The following is an 18,986-nucleotide window of genomic DNA, read 5'->3' on the forward strand; positions in this document are numbered from 1 at the left end:
AGTGGCTGCTGACTGGCTCCATGGAGAGAAGTTTTAAAAAACCTACACTGATGGCAACTACCAACCATCCCAGCTGTGGCTGGGAATGGAGTGTGACCAGAAGTCCCCCTCCCCCACCTCCCCAATGCTCAGCAGGCAGTGCTATCTTGGCTCTTAAAGCCAGCTAGTGTCTTGGTTGATTTAAATTCATGCTAATTGTAACTGAAAGGGAACTCTGGTTTCATCAGGAGGCAGAACATACTTTTAATGATCATAGATTTCAAATTTTTAGAAAGAACAGAAAAACAGTAATATTTTTCCAGAACCCTAAGACCTTAGCTCTTTGAGGGGAGGCCTGTGTCTTAGTTTTCATAGGCTCAGAAGCTAGAGAGAGAGGAGCGGAAGTTGAGGGAAAGCATTTGCTCCCCATTTAATTGTGAGATAATTGAGGACAAGGAACTTTAACCAGTCAGGGTCATAACTTCAGATTTTCTGTACCCTTATGGAATACATTTTGCTCTCCTAAGCTGCTTCCTGATAGACCATATTTTTTCTGATAGTATTTCTTCTTAGGTAAACTTATTGTTCCACTTTTTTTCTCGGTCCCATGGATGGACAGAACTTTGGTTCAAGCCTCCCCCTTCTTCTTCCTTGGGGAAATTTTTAATGAAACTTCTGACTTCTACCTCTACATCTTTCTTCACTCCAAGGGAGAAAGTCTGATGAAGCTGGCTGTGACTGGTGAGGAGTCACTGAGTTATGGTGTCTAAAATCAGGAAACAGGCTCCTCACTTTTTTTTTTTCATTCTGTGCACAGGTTCTGCAGGGTCTCATCTGCCTCAGCTCCCTTGTGATGAACACACCTGGTGAGAAAGATCCCCCACCTTCTCAAGGCAGCTGGCAATGCACCATCATTTCTCTGTTCCAGCTCTGCCACCTCTCACTGCATGAGTAAGTTGGTGGGTGAATCTATTCCAAACCAATGGAGAGGGGAGAGGGAGCATAGGAAACCACTCAGGCTACAAACGTGAGCCAAATTTTTCTAATGTTTCCTAGAACAAGATTGTGTTGTGCCTCGATCCAAATATAATATGCTGTATTAGATGCTCATTCCCTGTTATCCTTGTTTGAGTGCTCTATCAGTAATCAATGCTGGAAGAAAGCGAGTGACCAAAGATAAGCTACTTCAACATAATAGTTATCACTATGTCAGAAGAGTTGTTTATTATTGGTGCTGTTCGTAACTTTGTAGTATGGAGAATTTCAGTATCTATAAACAAACAAACAAACAAACAAAAACACACAAAACAAAACACCAAACAGAATACTTTAAGTAAATTCCAATGTACTCATTCACAAACCCCAGCAACCATTAATTCATGTCCAATGACTCTCCATCTGGACCTTTAAGAAGTTTTTTTTAAACCTTTAAATATCTTATTTTTTTTTCTAAATGACAAGTGTATCTCTCATTTTCTTAGGCCACACAGCCTAGCGTGGATGGTAGTTAAAGCTTGGGGTTAGCAATAACAACAAGAAGACAATAATAATATCAGAGTGACTCTCAATCCAACAGCAGTAATGGGATCTCAAGTCTCCCTAACTCCTTTATTTCTCTGAGAGGATTCTAGGAGGTTAATGTATTGTTTTTATTTTTGGCATCCTCTATATTTTTCTTACCACAGCAAAGATGTTCTTTTTTCACTTAGAGACTCTGAGGGACAACTGCCTCTCTGCTGCTGCTGGGATCAGCCTTTTTTTTTTTTTTTTTTTTTTTAGACTTAGTTTTTTAGGCTCCTCACTTTTTTTGAGAAGAAGGTATAGAGATTTCCCATATACCCTCTGCCCCCACCCATGCATAGTTTACCACATTATTAACATCACTCACCAAAGCGATATATTTGTTAAAATTGATGAACCTATATTGACATATCATAATCACACCCAGTCCATAGTTTATATTAGGATTTACTCTTGGTGTTGTACATTCTATGGGTTTGGATAAATGTATAATGATATGCATCCAACATTATAATATCACTAGAGGCCCGGTGCACAAAATTTGTGCACTGGGGGGGCGGGTCCCTCAGCCCAGCCTGCACCCTCTCGCAGTCCAGGACCCCTCAGGGGATGTCCGCCTGACAGCTTAGGCCAGTTCCCCAGGGAACTGGCCTAAGCCAACAGTTGGAAATCCCTCTCACAGTCCGGGACCCCTCTGCTCCTTACCACTCAGCTCGCTGCTCCTTAGCTCTGCCATGAAAGCAGGAGAGGCTCCCACCACTGCCACTGCGCTCACCAGCCATGAGCCCTATCTTTCTGTGTAGTTGTCTGTGGGCCAACTGCCCTCTTCCTTCTCACTTAGGGCGAGCAGCATGTGAGGGCAGAGTGCACTGTCATGGAACACAGAGGGCTGCCCAGAGCTGAAGGGAATGGCCGGGCCCACAGGGTTAGAGGTGGACACAGAGGATGCTATCTCACCCAATTGTGGGTGGGCTGGCTGGCCTTCATCTGCCTGACCCCACACAGGGAGGGACCAAGCAGGGTGTCCGCTTCTCCATTCTCCATCCTTCCATCTGTGACACCTGTCACCCTTGCCAGGCCTGCCCCAAAGTGAGTTCAGCTCAATCCCTGAATGTAAAAGGGCACAGGGGTAGGGGTGGCTCCACTCCAGTGCCCCCTGATGCCCAGGGGCAGGACCTGGTCAACAGGACCTGATCTCAGGACAGTGGCCACAGCTGCAAAACATAGATCTGTTTCAAGAAAAGTTGGGAATGCATACTTTCATATGAGCCCCTAATCCAAAAGGTGGCAGTTTATTCACATTGTGGCAAAGACACCTTCAAGAGTAATGTAAGTGGGTAAAGTCAGAGCCAAGCCAGGGCATTTCCTCATCCAATCTCTCTGAGGCAGAACCAAGTCTCAGCTCTTCGCAGGACACGTCCGGGGTTTTTTTAAGCCTAAAGGACAGTAGTCTGTCTCCATTCTTGTTCTTTGGGATTTTTTCATCTTCGGATAAAAGGATACATACATTGGGGCAATCCTCTCGAGATACAATATTCCAGTTGCACCCATGTGACCACGACAGCGCCCCTCAGAGGGAGGGAGCCGACAGATGGGGAGCAGGGAATTCTGAAAACCAAAGCGATGACAGAGATGCTAAGCCTTTCCCTCACGTATCTGACACCCCTCTTCAGGCGGCCTGCAGGCCAGGCATCTGCTGGACCTTTACCACTTGACGTCCTGGCAGGCTGCCCTGGGCCCTGCTAGGCAGTGTGCAGGGCTGCCTGGGTCAGGGTGGGGGTGGGGGAGTCACCCCCACCCTACCCCAGCCACTCCTGGTACAGCTCCTGCACATGGGCGCTGGTCTCTGTGGGCCACACCGGGATGGCAGCGTAGATGCCTTCCATCTGCAGTAGCAGTGCCCTGTCTGCTCACCTGTTGTCCACCTGGGCCTGGCCCCTGCCGCTTAGACAGACCCAGCGCAGGCCAGGACCTCCACATAATAGCAGGGGAACTTTCCCCTCTACAGCTTCAGGACCACTTCTGGATGTTCTGAAAGCCATAAGCAGCCTCAAAGCGTAGCATAACCACTCTGTCCCATTCAAGGGTGACCTCCTGGAAGTCTTTGTTCCTCAGGGTGCAGTAAGTGAGCACCCTCACATCCCCAATGAACAGCTTCTTGGCCATGTGCCTGAAGTTGTGTGCCAGGTACCCGTCAGAGCTGGCACCCTCATGGAGCCTCACCTCCTTCTCCTTCATGTCTCCAAACAGAGTGTCCACTGCGGCGTCATTCAAGGCGAGGTCACTTTGCTCCATTATCTGGATAATTTCACCTGAGGTTAACACGCAGTCAGCACCCCGGGAACTATGCAAAGCTGTGGGAACATCTTCTCAAAGGGCCTCCAGTTTCTTGTCATAACACAGGGCCACAATGACATGGAAAATCTTGTCTGGGGACAGGTTCTGCCGTCTGGTGAAGTAATACTTGATCTGCTGGTGAGAATTGGCTGTGCAGAGGTGGGGGTGATGGGGTGACCCAGCACATGCTCTGCATATCGGTCCCAGCCGGGGCAGGCGGAGGTCAGCATGGGTAGCCAGGGCTCTTCCTCACGGTGCTGGCAGTACCAACGCACAAATTCCTTCTGACTCTCCAGGATGCTGAAGTCCTCAGCTATCTTCATGTCAAAGACAGTGAACCCCAAGGCTTTTGAGAAAGCCGCAGAGCCTTCTGGATGCATCTGAGGCTGAATTTAACAGCAAAATAAGGCAGAGACTAAGCACACACGGACACTGCCAGCACCTTGTGCTGTGAGGTATCACATTTCTTATTAAGGTTCAGAACACGGAAGAAGTCCTTGGTGTTCTGTTGAGAAACTTGGACTCCTTCCTCTGTGGTCACACAACTGTCACAGGCCAGGCAGTCACTCAGAAATATCTTGACATCGGCCAACTTATGGAATTCTCCCTTCTCTCCGTTCTCCTGAGCTGGACTCCAGACGTTGACTGTAGCATTCTCTTGGTCATCAATTTTGGTTTTTTTTACTACATTCTTTCTGTGTGCAGTGATTACACTTCATCTGGAGTGGGGTGGGCGGGGGCCGGCTCAAGTGACCTGGAGGAAGCAGAGGGAGAGCAGTCAGTCACCGCTGGTTGCCCCTGGCACTGCTGGTGGTATCCTTTCTTCCTTGTGGAGCGTCTAGGGAGGGGAAGCGGCCGCAGTGCCCCAGGCCGAGTTCCAGGAGGCCTACAGCGCTGTCAGGATCATGCCGGAAGCTCTGATCTGTTGGTGCCTGGCCTGTCCTCTGGAGATTTAACCTGCAGGACTACATAGGAATTTGTTCATAGTTTTTTTTTTTAAACTATAGTCCAGCCCTCCAACGGTCTGAGGGACAGTGAACTGGCCCCCTGTTTAAAAAGTTTGAGGACCCCTGCTCTATATAATCCAATTGTTTATGATTATTGACCATGTATAAAATACTCTCTTTTTATGGCTTATGTAAATGTTATACTAGATGCAAAATACAAAAAAAAAAATGAGATATGGCAAAACTCAGATCATGATGGTTCACAGGATAGAAATCATCCAGAGTGTGGAGGATTTTTTATTTTATTTTTTGTTTTGTTATTTTGTCTTGCAGTGAGGGCCAAAAGACCTGACTGCCTTTCATTTACCTGCCCTTCCCTTTTGGAAAAAATTCAGCCTCAAGTTACATTCCATGGTTATGGAATTTCTAAACTCCATGGTCCACTGTTTAAACAACACAACATTGATACTGAGACATCCTAGGAATGAGCCTTCCTAATGCTGTGAGACCACAAGATCTGACCAAAAGATTGGTCATCAATGCATCCTTTAGTCTGATTTATGACCAAAAAGGGAAATTGTGGACAAAAATGGAGTTCTACGGCAAATAACTTTACAATGTAATCTGATCATAAATACTTAACTGGGAAGGTCATGAATGAAGCCATGCCCCAGGCATATAACTTCTTAATAAAAGGTTTATTTTTGCTTTAAGCAAGCCCTGTCCATTTTTTGTGTGCATCTAGGTTAATACACCTTTGATCTAAGACATAACCACTGTCAAAAGAGCACATAATATTAACTATCCTATAATGCAATCCTTGTCTTGCTTTTCCCCACCTTCATGTGATATTTCCCTCTTACTCTCAAATGCATAAAAGAAACCGCAAAATTTCTATTCTCCAGAGTATTTGAGATCTTGCTTCCTGTCAATTGTCATCAATTTTGCCTCAAATAAACTCATAAAAAATCCCTACAGTTTCTTACATTGAAACATGTAATAGGAAGCATTTCTATAATCTCTGGAGAATATCTTTCTAAATAAGGTACTAGTGACCTGTTGTCAGCACAAAAGGAAAGAGCCTAAGAGTAGATTTGAGAAGGCTGGATTTAGATAGAGAGGTGATTAGATGATGAGGAAGGAGAATGTAAAAAGAAGTTGCATCAAGTAACTGAAGAAATGGAATTCTCTTGAGTGGCCAGATAAATCATTTGGGAGAGAATAAAGTCATTCTTTTATAACTTGGCAATCACACTGAAATCAAAATGTTTTCTTTAGCTTGACTGGAGCTATGATCAACAGACCTGAGGCTTTGTTCTTAAGACAGTTTGATGCTCACCAGAATCTGATGTTGTAAGTCCTTAATAATCAAGGAAGGGAGTGGACAGACAGAAAGGAGAAAGGGTCATGTTAAAGAAATTGAGTTTTTGTGCCATTACATATTTTCTAGAAAAGAAAGTTGGCTCAAAGGGAAGTTAAGTAAATTGCTTAAAAGTTACTTAGTAAATAATAGCAAGGCCAGGGATAAAATTGAACTCTATCTGACAGTAATGTCCATGCTATTTCCATTCCCTAAAGTAGGGGTGGGGAACCATTTTTCTGCCAAGGGGCATTTGGATATTTATAACATCATTCACGGGCCATACAAAATTATCACTTAAAAATTAGCCTGCTATATTTGCTCAAACATTTAATGAACTCACTCCTAATGCCTTGGCAAGGGCGAGACCAAATGATTTCATGGGCCTTACATGGCCTGTGGCTAGACATCCCCCACCCCTGTGGGCCTAAAGTAATCCTGTATTAAGTCAACAAACAAATATTGCATGCCTGCAATTGCTAGATACTGGACCAGAGGGTATGTTTCAACAGATGCTGCTAAACTGCCTTAAACAAAGACAATAATAGTTTATATTTTCCCTTATCGTGCATAAAAGTGCCCAAGTCTTCAGCCCATTCTCCAAACTAGTAGCCAATCTGAAATTCTTCAAAATTTTATGATACGGTAGTATCTTGTTTTAATTTGTATTAAGTTGAGCATTTCTTCAAATGGATGTTTTATTACTTTTTATTTATTTTTCTCTAAACGACCTTGTCATATATTGAATTGGGCCTCAAAATGATGTAGTGAAGTCCTACCTTTGGGCTTCTGTGAATTTGACCTTATTTGAAAATAGGATCTTGGTAGCTGTAATCAAGTTAAGATGAGGTCAAACTAGAATAACAAGGGCCCTAAAGCTAAAGTGACTGGTGTCCTTATACAAAGAGTGGGATTTGGACATAAACACACATAGTGAGAATGCCTCATGATGACAGGCAGAGATTGGAGTGATGCATCTTCAAGCCAAGGAACACCAACGACTACTGGCAACTACTGGAAGCAAGGGAAAGTCAAGGAAAGAGCCTCTCCTAGAGCCTTCAGAGAGAGCATGACTCTGAGGACACCTTGATTTCAGACCTCCAGCCTCCTGTGAGAGCATACATTTATTTTAAGCCACCAATTTTGAGGTGCTTTAGTAAGGCAACCCTAAGAGAATAATACACTATCCCAAGAAAGGTTATTTGACTCTAATTTTGGATTTAGTAACAATCTGTGGAACAGATGGAGGCAACACCAAGTTTTTTTTATAACTATTGATAAACTCCCTTAAATATAATCTTAGTTCTCCAACATAAAGCCCACCTTAGAAAAGGAGCAAATATTTAAGGGTTAGATGGGTAAAACAAATTCTAAGGAAACAAAAGCACAAACTTGTTTTCTCAGGCTACCTGGACTCAGGAAGAATAGTTAAAAGAGTAGACTCCCAACCATGAGCCCCAAAGGCTCCAACTTTCCTGTCAGTGTGACAGGTGATTACTAGTATATTCTTTTAGTAGCCATTAGTGTTCTGTTGCTACCAGCTTCCTTTACTCTCCACTGCTGGGTGGCCTGGAGATATCCTATCTAATAAAAGAGTAATATGCAGATTGACCATCACTCCAACATACAAGATGGCTGCCCCAATGCGGTCAAAGATGGCTACCACAAGATGGCCAGCAGGAGAGGGCAGTTGGGAGGGACCAGGCCTGCAAGGGAGGGCAGTTGGGGGTGATCAAGCCTGCAGGGGAGGGCAGTTAGGGGTGACCAAGCTGGCAGAGGAGGGAAGTTGGGGGAGACCAGGCCTGCAGGGAAAGGCAGTTGGGAGGGACCCAGGCCTGCAGGGGAGGGCAGTTAGGGGTGACCAGGCCTGCAGGGGAGGGCAGTTAGGGGTGACAGGCCTGCAGGGGAGGGCAGTTAGGGGCAAACAGGCTGGCAGGGGAGCAGTTAGGTATCAATCAGGCTGGCAGGGGAGTGATTAGGGAGTGATCAGGCTGGCAGACAGAAGCAGTTAGGGGCAATCAGGAAGGCAGGCAGGCGAGCAATTGGGAGCCAGCAGTCCTGGATTGTGAGAGGGATGTCCCACCGGGATCGGGCCTAAACGGGCAGTTGGACATCCCTCAAGGGGTCCCAGATTGGAGAGGGTGCAGGCTGGGCTGAGGGACACCCCACGCCCCATGCACGAATTTCGTGCACCGGGCCTCTAGTGTATCAATAAGAGTAAACTGAGTTGTAAGTAACAGAATATTCAGTTAGAGTGGTTTAAAATTAAGAAGCTTAATGTCTCACATAAGAAGCCAGAGATAAGAAATTTCTGAACTGGTTGCTATAACTCATTATGTCAAGGTTCTCAGTTGTTTCTCACAATTTTTGACTTGTTCCTCATACTCACAAGATTCCAGGCATCATACTTTCACATAATAACCAAAAAACAGAAAACTAAGTTTTTCTTTGTCTATTTCTTTTCAGGGGAAAAAACCCTTTCCAGAAGTTTTCAGCAGACTCTTTCTTGTGATAGGCTCTGAACTCTTAGGTCTTGAGCTATCAAAGATAATGTGATGATTCATGTCCATGCTTTGCCATAGTTGTGCAGTTTCAGAGTGAAAATGCATGTTTGGACTTATTAAATAACTAGAGGCCTGGTGCACAAAATTCATGCATGGGGGGTTGGTGGGTCCCTCAGCCCAGCCTGCACCCTCTCCATTCTGGGACCCCTCAAGGGATGTCCGACTGCCCGTTTAGGCCTGATCACGGTCAGACATCTCTCTCACAATCCAGGACTGCTGGCTCCCAATTGCTCGCCTGCCTGCCTTCCTGATTGCCCCTAACCACTCCCCTGCCAGCCTGATTGATGCCTAACTGCTCCCCTGCCAGCCTGTTTGCCCCTAACTGCCCTCTCCTGCAGGCCTGGTCACTCCTAACTGCCCTCCCCTGCAGACCTGGTCCCCCCCAACTGCTCTCCCCTGCAGGCCTGGGTCCCCCGCAACTGCTCTCCCCTGCAGGCCTGGTCCCCCACAACTGCTCTCCCCTGCAGGCCTGGGTCCCGCCCAACTGCCCTTCCCTGTAGGCCCGGTCACCCCCAACTTCCCTTCTCTGCCAGACTGGTCACCCCTAACTGCCCTCCCCTGCAGGCTTAATTGCCCCCAACTGCCCTCCCTTGCAGGCCTGGTCCCTCCCAACTGCCCTCCCCTGCTGGCCTGATTGCCCACAACTGCCCTCCCTTGCAGGCCTGGTCCTTCCCAACTGCCCTCCCCTGCTGACCATCTTGTGGTGGCCATCTTGTGTCCACATGGGGGCAGGATCTTTGACCACATGGGGGCAGCAATATTGTGTGTTGAAGTGATGGTCAATTTGCATATTACTCTTTTATTAGTTGGATAGAAGACTGGTGCATGGGTGGGGGCCAGCTTGTTTGCCCTGAAGGGTGTCCCGGATCAGGATGGGGGTTCCCTTGGAGCATGGGGCAGCCTGGGCGAGGGGCCTGTGGTGGTTTGCAGGCCGGCCACGCCCCCCGGCGACCCAAGTGAAGGCCATGGTATCTGGGATTTATTAATCTTCTATAATTGAAACTTTGTAGCCTGGAGTGGAGGCGTAGGCCAGCCAGGGCTGCAGAAGCTTGGCTTCCTCCATCACCTGGGGCAACCCTAGCCTCCTGCTCTCTCCAGCTCCGTGGCTGCCATAATTTTTGTTGGGATTTATTTATCTTCGATCATTGAAACTTTGTAGCATTCAGTGGAGGCCTAGGCTGGGAAGGGCAGGCAGAAAGCTTGGCTTCCTCCATTGCCAGGGGAAACCCAAGCCTCCCTCCTGCTCTCCGTGGCTGCAGCCATCTTGGTTGGGTTTATTTGCATATTTGCTCCTGATTGGCTGGTGGGTGTGGCTGGTGGGCATGGCTTGTGGGTGTAGTGGAGGTACGGTCAATTTGCACATTACTCTTTTATTAGATAGGATCAGTGGATAATGCACCAACATAGCATTGACTGCCATGTCAAAATTCCATTTAGAATCTGGATAGCCATCTCAGTAACATGCCTATGAGTGACAGTTTTCTAAATCATATGAAATAATCATGCTAATTTTTGAGGTTAACATATTTTAGGTTTTAATAGTTAGTGTCCACAAATGACTCTCCCAATGAGCCACACCTCTGTATATTCATGCTTTACTTTATCTCCAGTCCTTGAATCTGGGATGTTTGTATGACTTGCTTTTTTAAAATTTAAATATCTATTGATGAAAGCATTATGTATGTCCCACATTTTCCCCATTGACCCCTTCATGCCTGCCCCTGTTTCCCAACCCAGGCCTTCACCACTCTATTGTCTGTGTCCATGGGTTATGCATATATGCATACAAGTTCTTTGGTTGATCTCTGCCTACTCACCACCCACCACAGCCTTCCCTCTGAAATTCCACACTCTGATCCATGCTTCAATGTCTCTGGATCTATTTTGTACATCAGTTTATTTTGTTCATTAGATTCCACATATGAGTGAGATCATGTGATACTTGCCTTTTTCTGACTGGCTTAGCATAATACTCTCCAGGTCCCTCCATGCTGTCTCAAAGGGTAAAAGATCCCTCTTTTTTACTGCTTCATACTATTCCATGGTATAAATGTACCACAGCTTTTTTATTCAATCATCTGCTGATGGGTGCTTGGGCTGTTTCCAGATCTTAGCTATTGTAAGTTGTGCTTCTATGAACATAGGGGTGCATACATTCTTTCTGATTGGTGTTTTTGGTTTCTTGGGATATATTCCTAGAAGTGGGATCACTGTGTCAAATGGAAGTTCCATTCTTAATTTTTTGAGGAAACTCCATACTGTTTTCCACAGTGGCTGCATCAATCTGCATTCCCATCAGCAGTATACAAGGGTTCGCTTTTCTCTATATCCTTGCCAGCACTTGGCATTTGTTGATTTGTTAATGATAGCCATTCTGATAGGTGTGAGGGGATACCCCATTGTCATTTTAATTTGCATCCTCTGATGATCAGTGACTTTGAGCATTTTTTCATATGTCAATTGGCTATCTGTTTGTCCACTTTGGAATAGTGTCTATTTAGATCCTTTGACCATTTTTTAATTAGATTATTTACCGTACTTTTGTTAGGTTGTATGAGTTCCTTATATATTTTGGATATTAACCCCTTATCAGATGTATCATTGCCAAATATGTTCTCCCGTATAGTGGGTTCCCTTTTCTTTTTTTAATTTCTTTATTGATTGAGGTATTACATATTTGTTTTCAATCACCCATTACCTTCCTGAACCCACCCCCCCACCCCCACCCGCCCCGCTCACTCATGCCCTCATCCCCCTGTTGTCTGTGTCCACTGATTAGGCTTATATGCATGCATACAAGTCCTTTGGTTGATCTCTCCCCCTTAACCCCACCCTCCCCTATCTTCACTCTGAGGTTTGACAGTCTGATCGATGATTCCCTGTCTCTGGATCTGCTTTTGTTCATCAGTTTATGTTGTTTATTATTTCTCATAGATGAGTGAGATCATGTGATATTTATCTTTCACTGACTAGCTTATTTCACTTAACAAAATGCTCTACAGTTCCATCCATGTTGTTGCAAATGGTAGGAATTCCTTCTTTTTTAGTGCAGCATAGTATTCCATTGTGTAGATGTACCACAGTTTTTTAAACCACTCATCTGCTGATGGGCACTTAGGCTGTTTCCAAATCTTAGCTATGGTAAATTGTGGTGCTATGAACATAGAAGGGCATATATCCTTTCTGATTGATGTTTCTAGCTTCTTGGGATATATTCCTAGAAGTGGGATTACTAGGTCAAATGGGAGTTACATTTTTAGTTTTTTGAGGAAACTCCATACTGTTCTCCACAGTGGCTGCACCAGTCTGCATTCCCACCAGCAGTGCTCCAGGGTTCCTTTTTCTCAACATCCTTGCCAACATTTGTTGTTTATTGATTTGTTGATGATAGCCATTCCGACAGGTGTGAGATGGTACCTCATTGTTGTTTTGATTTGCATCTCTCGGATGATTAGTGACTTTGAGTATGTTTTCATATGTTTCTTGGCCTTCCCGCTGTCTTCTTTCGAAAAGTTTCCATTTAGGTCCGTTGCCCATTTCTTGATTGGATTGTTAATCCTCCTTTTGTTAAGGTGCATGAGTTCCCTGTAAATGTTGGAGATTAAACACTTATCGGTGATAACATTGGCAAATATGTTCTCCCATGTAGTGGTCTTTCTTGTTGTTTTGTTGATGGTTTCTTTTGCTATGCAAAAGCTTTTAATTTTGATGTAGTCACATTTGTTTATTTTCTCTTTCGTTTCCATTGCCCTAGGAGCAGTATCAGTTAAGAAGTTCCTTCGACATATGTCAGAGATTTTGCTGCCTGTGGATTCCTCTAGTATTTTTATGGTTTCCCTTCTTACATTTAAGTCCTGTATCCATTTTGAGTTTATTTTTGTGTATGGTGTAAGTTCGTGGTCTAGTTTCATTTTTTTGCATGTATCTGTCCAATTTTCCCAACACCATTTATTGAAGAGACTGTTTGACTCCTTTGTATGTTCATGCCTCCTTTGTCGAATATTAATTGGGCATAGTGGTTTGGGTCGATATCTGGGTTCTCTATTCTATTCCATTGATCTACATGTCTGTTCTTCTGCCAGTACCAGGCTGTTTTGAGAACAGTGGCTTTGTAATATAACTTGATATCTTGTATTGAGATCCCACCTACTTTGTTCTTCTTTCTCAGGATTGCTGTGGCTATTCGGAGTCTTTTTTTTATTCCAGATGAATTTTTGGAGAGTTCATCCTAGGTCTGTGAAATATGCCATTGGTATTTTAATGAGGATTGCATTGAATCTATAGATTGCTTTGGGTAGTATGGACATTTTACTGATGTTGATTCTACCAATCCATGAACATGGTATGTTCTTCCATCTGTTTACGTCTTCCTCTATCTCTTTTATCAGTGTCCTGTAGTTTTCCGCGTATAGGTCTTTTACCTCCTTACTTAAGATTATCCTAGGTATATGCTCCTGACTCTTCATGGGTAAGACCACTCATATAGGCTGATCCCCTGACTAACGTAGTCACCAATAATACCAAACACCTTGGTTATCCAGGAGGTCCATGGGGGGGGGGGGGAGGGGGCAAGAAAGTATAAATACACAGGGGTCTCCACCCAGCTTCCCTTTTGTATGACACAAAATCAAAACAATGCCCCTTTGTGTGTAAAATTAAAGAGAGGTTTCAGGCTTGTGTGGACACCAAAGAAAGGGTGTCACTACTATCACTACTTGCCCGTGGTAGAAGTGCAGAAAATGTAACCAAGACCTTGTCTATACAAAAAGAAATAGACAGCCAGTTTGAAAGGGTATTGCCATGGACTGGAACAAAGAATATCCTTACATGATATTATTCTACACTGTCATTAAAAATTTTCCCAGACTTGGATCACCCCCATTACATATAATAATTCCTCACACCCATGGGGTGGGGGGAATCATCTGTTTGGTGCTTGGAGACAAACGTAACACATCTCTAGATATTTTAGAATTACAACAGCATATTATATAATAACCCCAAACAAACTTACAAACTAATTCTTTGAATGTCTGGCAGCAATTTTAAAGGACATGAAAGGGTTTAATCCCTTCCACTATGTAGAGGGCCCCCTGGGAAGGCACCTGAGCATTCTAAATTGGCCCCTCTTGCCCTTTTAGCCAAGAGGGACCTGCTTCTCACAATCCAATTGTCCACAGCTATTGCCTGAGCTTCTGTTCATGCCAAGGGTGAAACCTCATGATGGCTGGTACCATGGATGTGTCTCTCGCCCAGTGGGGTGAGCTGGGCCTCCCTGGAGAAGAAACCTGGGTTCCACAAGATATGTGATCAGTGCTGGGACCCTGCCAGCAGGCGAGGGGATCCCAAGACAGGTGCTGGGCGCAGAGGCCATGGGGGCATAGGCGACCAAGGAGACAGAACTAAACTTCACATCACCCTGCTTGGCCCCGGAGGATGGCTGGTTAGCCAGAGACGGGTAAGATTCCTCAGGGAAGGAACAACCTAAGACAGGCACAGTCGCACAGGGGCCATCAGGAGAGAACTTGGGGATCAACAGAGGTGGGGCACAGACCTTCACCCTCCCAAGTTTGCAGGGGCCTGAACCCTCACCCCTGCTGAAGGAGATCTCCTGCCCCCATGGCTGCTCAGCTTCACATGCCCAGCTCAAATCGGGACCCAGGTAACAGAGACTTGGCCGACAGCAGATGCCCTCTCACCGCAACAAGACTTGATGGAGATGTCTTGCACCCATGATCCGGGGAACTGGGGTCTAGGATATCTAAATCCAGCCTAGCACCAGGAATGCTCAGGGCCTAATCAAGAAGGCAAATAATCCTCTCCACTAATAATTACAGGGTAAAACAAGATGGTTGTTAGAATATTAAATTTGACAGTAAAATAGTAGTCAAGTTTTCAGACTAATTTAAATTGGCCAACCAAAATAAGCAAATACTCTAGAAAAATCAATTGTACTGGACAAAAAAGCTGTTACTAAAGTGTTAACTAAAATTTTTATTGGTAGTTCATCTCATGGTAAAATTGCATAACATATAATGAACCTAAAGCAGTCACATTTTAGTGCATAAAAGTAAAATTTAAAAGCTATCAAGATTACAGCATAAAATTTCCAAAAGCCTCCCAATATTTAAACCAAAAAAGGGGGGATAGTAGAAGAATATCATGTAAGGAAAAATATCCTGCAAATAAATTACATCTAGAAAATTTTTACTTTAGAAAATTAACTTTCATTTGTAATGCTAACAGCAAGTCACCCAGGTAAAACATACATGGTGTCAAAACAAGCCAAAGGAAAATCATTTGGGCAAAAAAATGAAAAAGGATCGCAAATCAAATTCATAGAAAATGTTCCTTTATTAACTTTTGGTCGAGAGTGTGTTTGTATGTTTTCAGAGAACAGCTCCGAGACATGTGGATTCCTGCGATAGAGGGGAATTGACAGGAGTGCTCCAGCCATGAAGTCAGGGGAGAGACAGTCCAGAGATGGAAGACGCTGACGATGCCTTGCCATACTAGCAGTCAGCAGATGTGCGTCACTGCAGATTGCCCAGGACCAAACCGGAGAGGGTCGGACCTGCAATACCGCCGTTTGTCCACCATCCAGAACTGAAGTATCATTGCTGTTATGAACACATTAACAACTGTTGGACATAGAAACCGGGACTCAAAAGAACTGTTGGCCCAGAAAGAAACTCACTACAGACTGATTCATTTGCCTCTCAGCATAACCATTATTGCTTGTCTCATTTTCAGTTCCTATAAGTGTATTCCTAGTATCACATGAGCTCACTCATCTAGGGGAAAAGATGAACAACATAGACTGAAGAACAAGAACAGCATCCATCAGACTGTCAGACCTCAGAGGGAAAGTAGGGGAGGGTGGGGACAAGGGAGATAGATCAACCAAAGGACTTGTGTGCTTGCATATGAGCCTAACCAATGATCACGGACAACAGGGGGAGGGGGGCTTGTGTGTGGGGGGGATTGGGAAGGGAACGGGGGGAGGGGGTTGAGGACAAATATGTGATACCTTAATCAATAAAGTAATTTAAAAAAAAAAAAAAAAAAAAAAGATTATCCTAGGTATCTTAATTTTTTTGGTGCGATAGTAAATGAGATTGCTTTTTTAGTCTCTCTTTCTGTAAGTTCACTATTGGTGTATAGAAATGCCATAGATTTCTTGGCATTAATTTTGTATCCTGTTACCTTGCCAAATTCATTTATTAAGTCTAATAATTTTTTTATGCAGTCTTTAGGGTTCTCTATGTACAGTATCATGTCATCTGCAAATAAGGACAGTTTTATTTCTTCTTTTCCAATTTGGATGCCTTTTATTTCTTCTTCTTGTCTGATAGCAATGGCTAGTACTTCCAGTGCTATGTCAAACAAGAGTGGCAAGAGTGGGCATCCCTGTCTTGTTCCTGTTCTTAGGGGAAATGGTTTTAGTTTTTGTCCATTGAGTGTGATGTTGGCTGTGGGTTTGTCATATATGGCTTTTATGATGTTGAGGTATGATCCTTCTATTCCCACCTTGCTGAGAGTTTTTATCAAGAAAGGGTATTGGATTTTGTTAAATGATTTTTCTGCATCAATTGATATGACTATGTGATTTTTCTCCCTCAATTTGTTTATGTGATGTATCACGTTTACTGATTTGCGGATATTGTACCATCCTTGCATACCTGGAATAAACCCTGCTTGGTCATGGTGTATGATCTTTCTGATGTACTGTTGGATCCGATTTGCTAGAATTTTGTTGAGAATTTTGGCACCTATGTTCATGAGGGATATTGGCCTGTCAATCTCTTTCATTGTGTTGTCTTTATCTGGTTTTGGTATTAGGGTGATGCTGACTTCATAGAATGAGCTTGGAAGTGTTTCTTCCTCTTGATTTTTTGGAATAGTCTGAGGTGGATAGGTTTTAGTTCTTCCTTGAATGTTTGGTATAACTCCCCTGTGAAGCCCTCTGGCCCTGAGCTTTTGTTTGCTGGAAGCTTTTTGATGACTGCTTCAATTTCTTCCATAGATATCAGCCTATTGAAATTTTTAGAATCTTCCTGATTGAGTTTTGGATGATTGTATTTTTCTAGGAATATGTCTAGTTTGTTGGAATAGAGTGGTTCATAGTATTTTTTAACAATCCTTTGTATTTCTGTGGGGTCTGTTGTTATTTCACCTCTATCATTTCTGATTTTGTTTATTTGGTTCCTCTCTTTTTGCTTCTTGGTGAGCCTGGATAGAGGTTCATTAATCTTGTTTATCCTTTCAAAGAAACAGCTCTTGGTTTCATTGACCTTTTGTATTGTTTTTTTGGTCTCTATGTCATTTATTTCTGCTCTGATCTTTATTATCTCCTTCATTCTGCTCACTCTGGGCTTTTCTTGTTGCTCTCTTTCTAATTCTTTTAGTTGTAGCATTAGATGATTTACTACCATTTTTTCTTGTTTTTTGAAGTAGGCCTGTAGAGCTATAAACTTCCTTCTCAGGACTTCTTTCAATGTGTCCCATAGGTTTTGGATTGTTATGTTTTTATTGTCATTAGTTTCCAGGATGTTTTTAATTTCTTCTTTGATCTCATTGGTAACCCAATTATTATTTAATAACATGTTATTCAGCTTCCAAGTGTTTGAGTGTTTTGGATTGTTTTTATTTTTAATATTATGCCATTGTGGTCTGAGAAGATGCTTGGTATGATTTCAATCTTCTTGAATTTGGGGAGACTTTGCTTGTGACCCAGTATGTGGTCTGTTTTTGAAAATGTCCCATGTGCACTTGAGAAGAATGTATATTCCATGGCTTGGTGTGAAATGTTCTGAAGATGTCAATTAAGTCCATCTGATCTAGTAAGTCATTTAGGATTGCTGTTTCTTTGTTGATTTTTTGTCTAGAGTATTTATCCAGTGATGTCAGTGGTGTATTAAAGTCCCCTACTATGATTGTCTTGTTGTCAATCTCTCTCTCTTGATATCTTCGAGGAGTTTTTTTTTTTTTTTTTTTTTTTATGTATTTGGGTTTTCTTGCATTGGGTGCATATTTGTTTACCAGGGTTATATCCTCTTGTTGTATCGATCCCTTTAGTATTATGAAGTGGCCTTCCTTATCTCTTGTTATGGCCTTCACTTTGAGGTCTATTTTGTCAGATATAAGTATTGCTACCCCAGCTTTTTTTTCATTTCCATTTGCCTGAAAGATATTTTTCCATCCCTTCCCTTTCAGTCTGTGTGAGTCCCTTGTTCTGAGGTGGGTCTCTTGTAGACAGCATATATATGGGTCATGTTTTTTTATCCATTGAGACACTCTATGTCTTTTGATTGGAGTATTTAGTCCGTTTACATTTAAAGTTATTATTGAAAGGTACTTGTTTGTAGCCATTTCTATTTTTTAAGGCTGTGTTCCTTCTTACCTTTTTGTTTCTTCTTTTTACAGCATTCCCTTCTTCATGTCTTGCATTGCTGACTTGGTATGGATAAACTTCCTTAGCCTTTTTTTGTCTGCGAAGCTCCTGATTTCCCCTTCAATTCTGATTGATAGTCTTGCTGGATGGAGTATTCTTGGATTCAGTCCCTTGCTTTGCATCAGTTTGTATACCTCCTTCCATTCTCTTCTAGCTTGATGTGTTTCTGTTGAGGAATTATTTAATAAGCTGATGGGGGATCCTTTGTAGGTAACTCTCTGTCTCTCTTTTGTTGCCTTTGAGGTTCTCTCTTTGTCATTAACATTTGCCATTGTAATTATGGTGTGTCTTGGTGTGGGTCTTTTGGGATTCATCTTGCTTGTGACCATCTGTACTTGTGTAACTTTTTTCTTCCCCATATCAGGGACATTTTCTGTCATTATTTCTTCAAATAAATTTTCTAATCATTGCTGCTCTTCTTGTCCTTCTGGCAGCCCTATTATACATATGTTATTTCATTTTGCATTGTTCCAAAGTTCCCTTAGGCTCTCCTCCCACTTTTTAATTTTTTTCTCTAGTTGCTGTTCAGATTGGGCTTGTTTCTGTACTTTATCTTCTAACTCACTAATTCAGTCCTCTGCTTCTTCTAGTCTACTGTTGAAGCCTTCCATGGTGTTTTTGATTTAGCTATATCATTTTTCATTTCTTCCTGATTTTTGCATAGGTTGTTGATTTTCTCATCCATCGGGTGTATGAACTGTATGACCAATACTCTGAATTCTTTTTCTGTCATGTTGCATGCTTCCATTTCACTTATTTCCTTTCTTGGCAATTCCTCCTTTTCTTTCCTCTGGGGATTGTTTCATTGTCTCCCCATTCTGACT

At 43.2% G+C, this 18,986-nt stretch overlaps 1 pseudogene; it reads right to left on the reverse strand.

The window, feature by feature from the left end:
- Positions 1-3,299: 3,299 nt before the first annotated feature.
- On the reverse strand, positions 3,300-4,556 carry LOC103301890 (nuclear prelamin A recognition factor-like; annotated as a pseudogene).
- Positions 4,557-18,986: the final 14,430 nt, after the last annotated feature.

Source organism: Eptesicus fuscus, chromosome 9 (assembly GCF_027574615.1).
Source record: "Eptesicus fuscus isolate TK198812 chromosome 9, DD_ASM_mEF_20220401, whole genome shotgun sequence".
NCBI classification, from domain to species: Eukaryota; Metazoa; Chordata; class Mammalia; order Chiroptera; family Vespertilionidae; genus Eptesicus; species Eptesicus fuscus.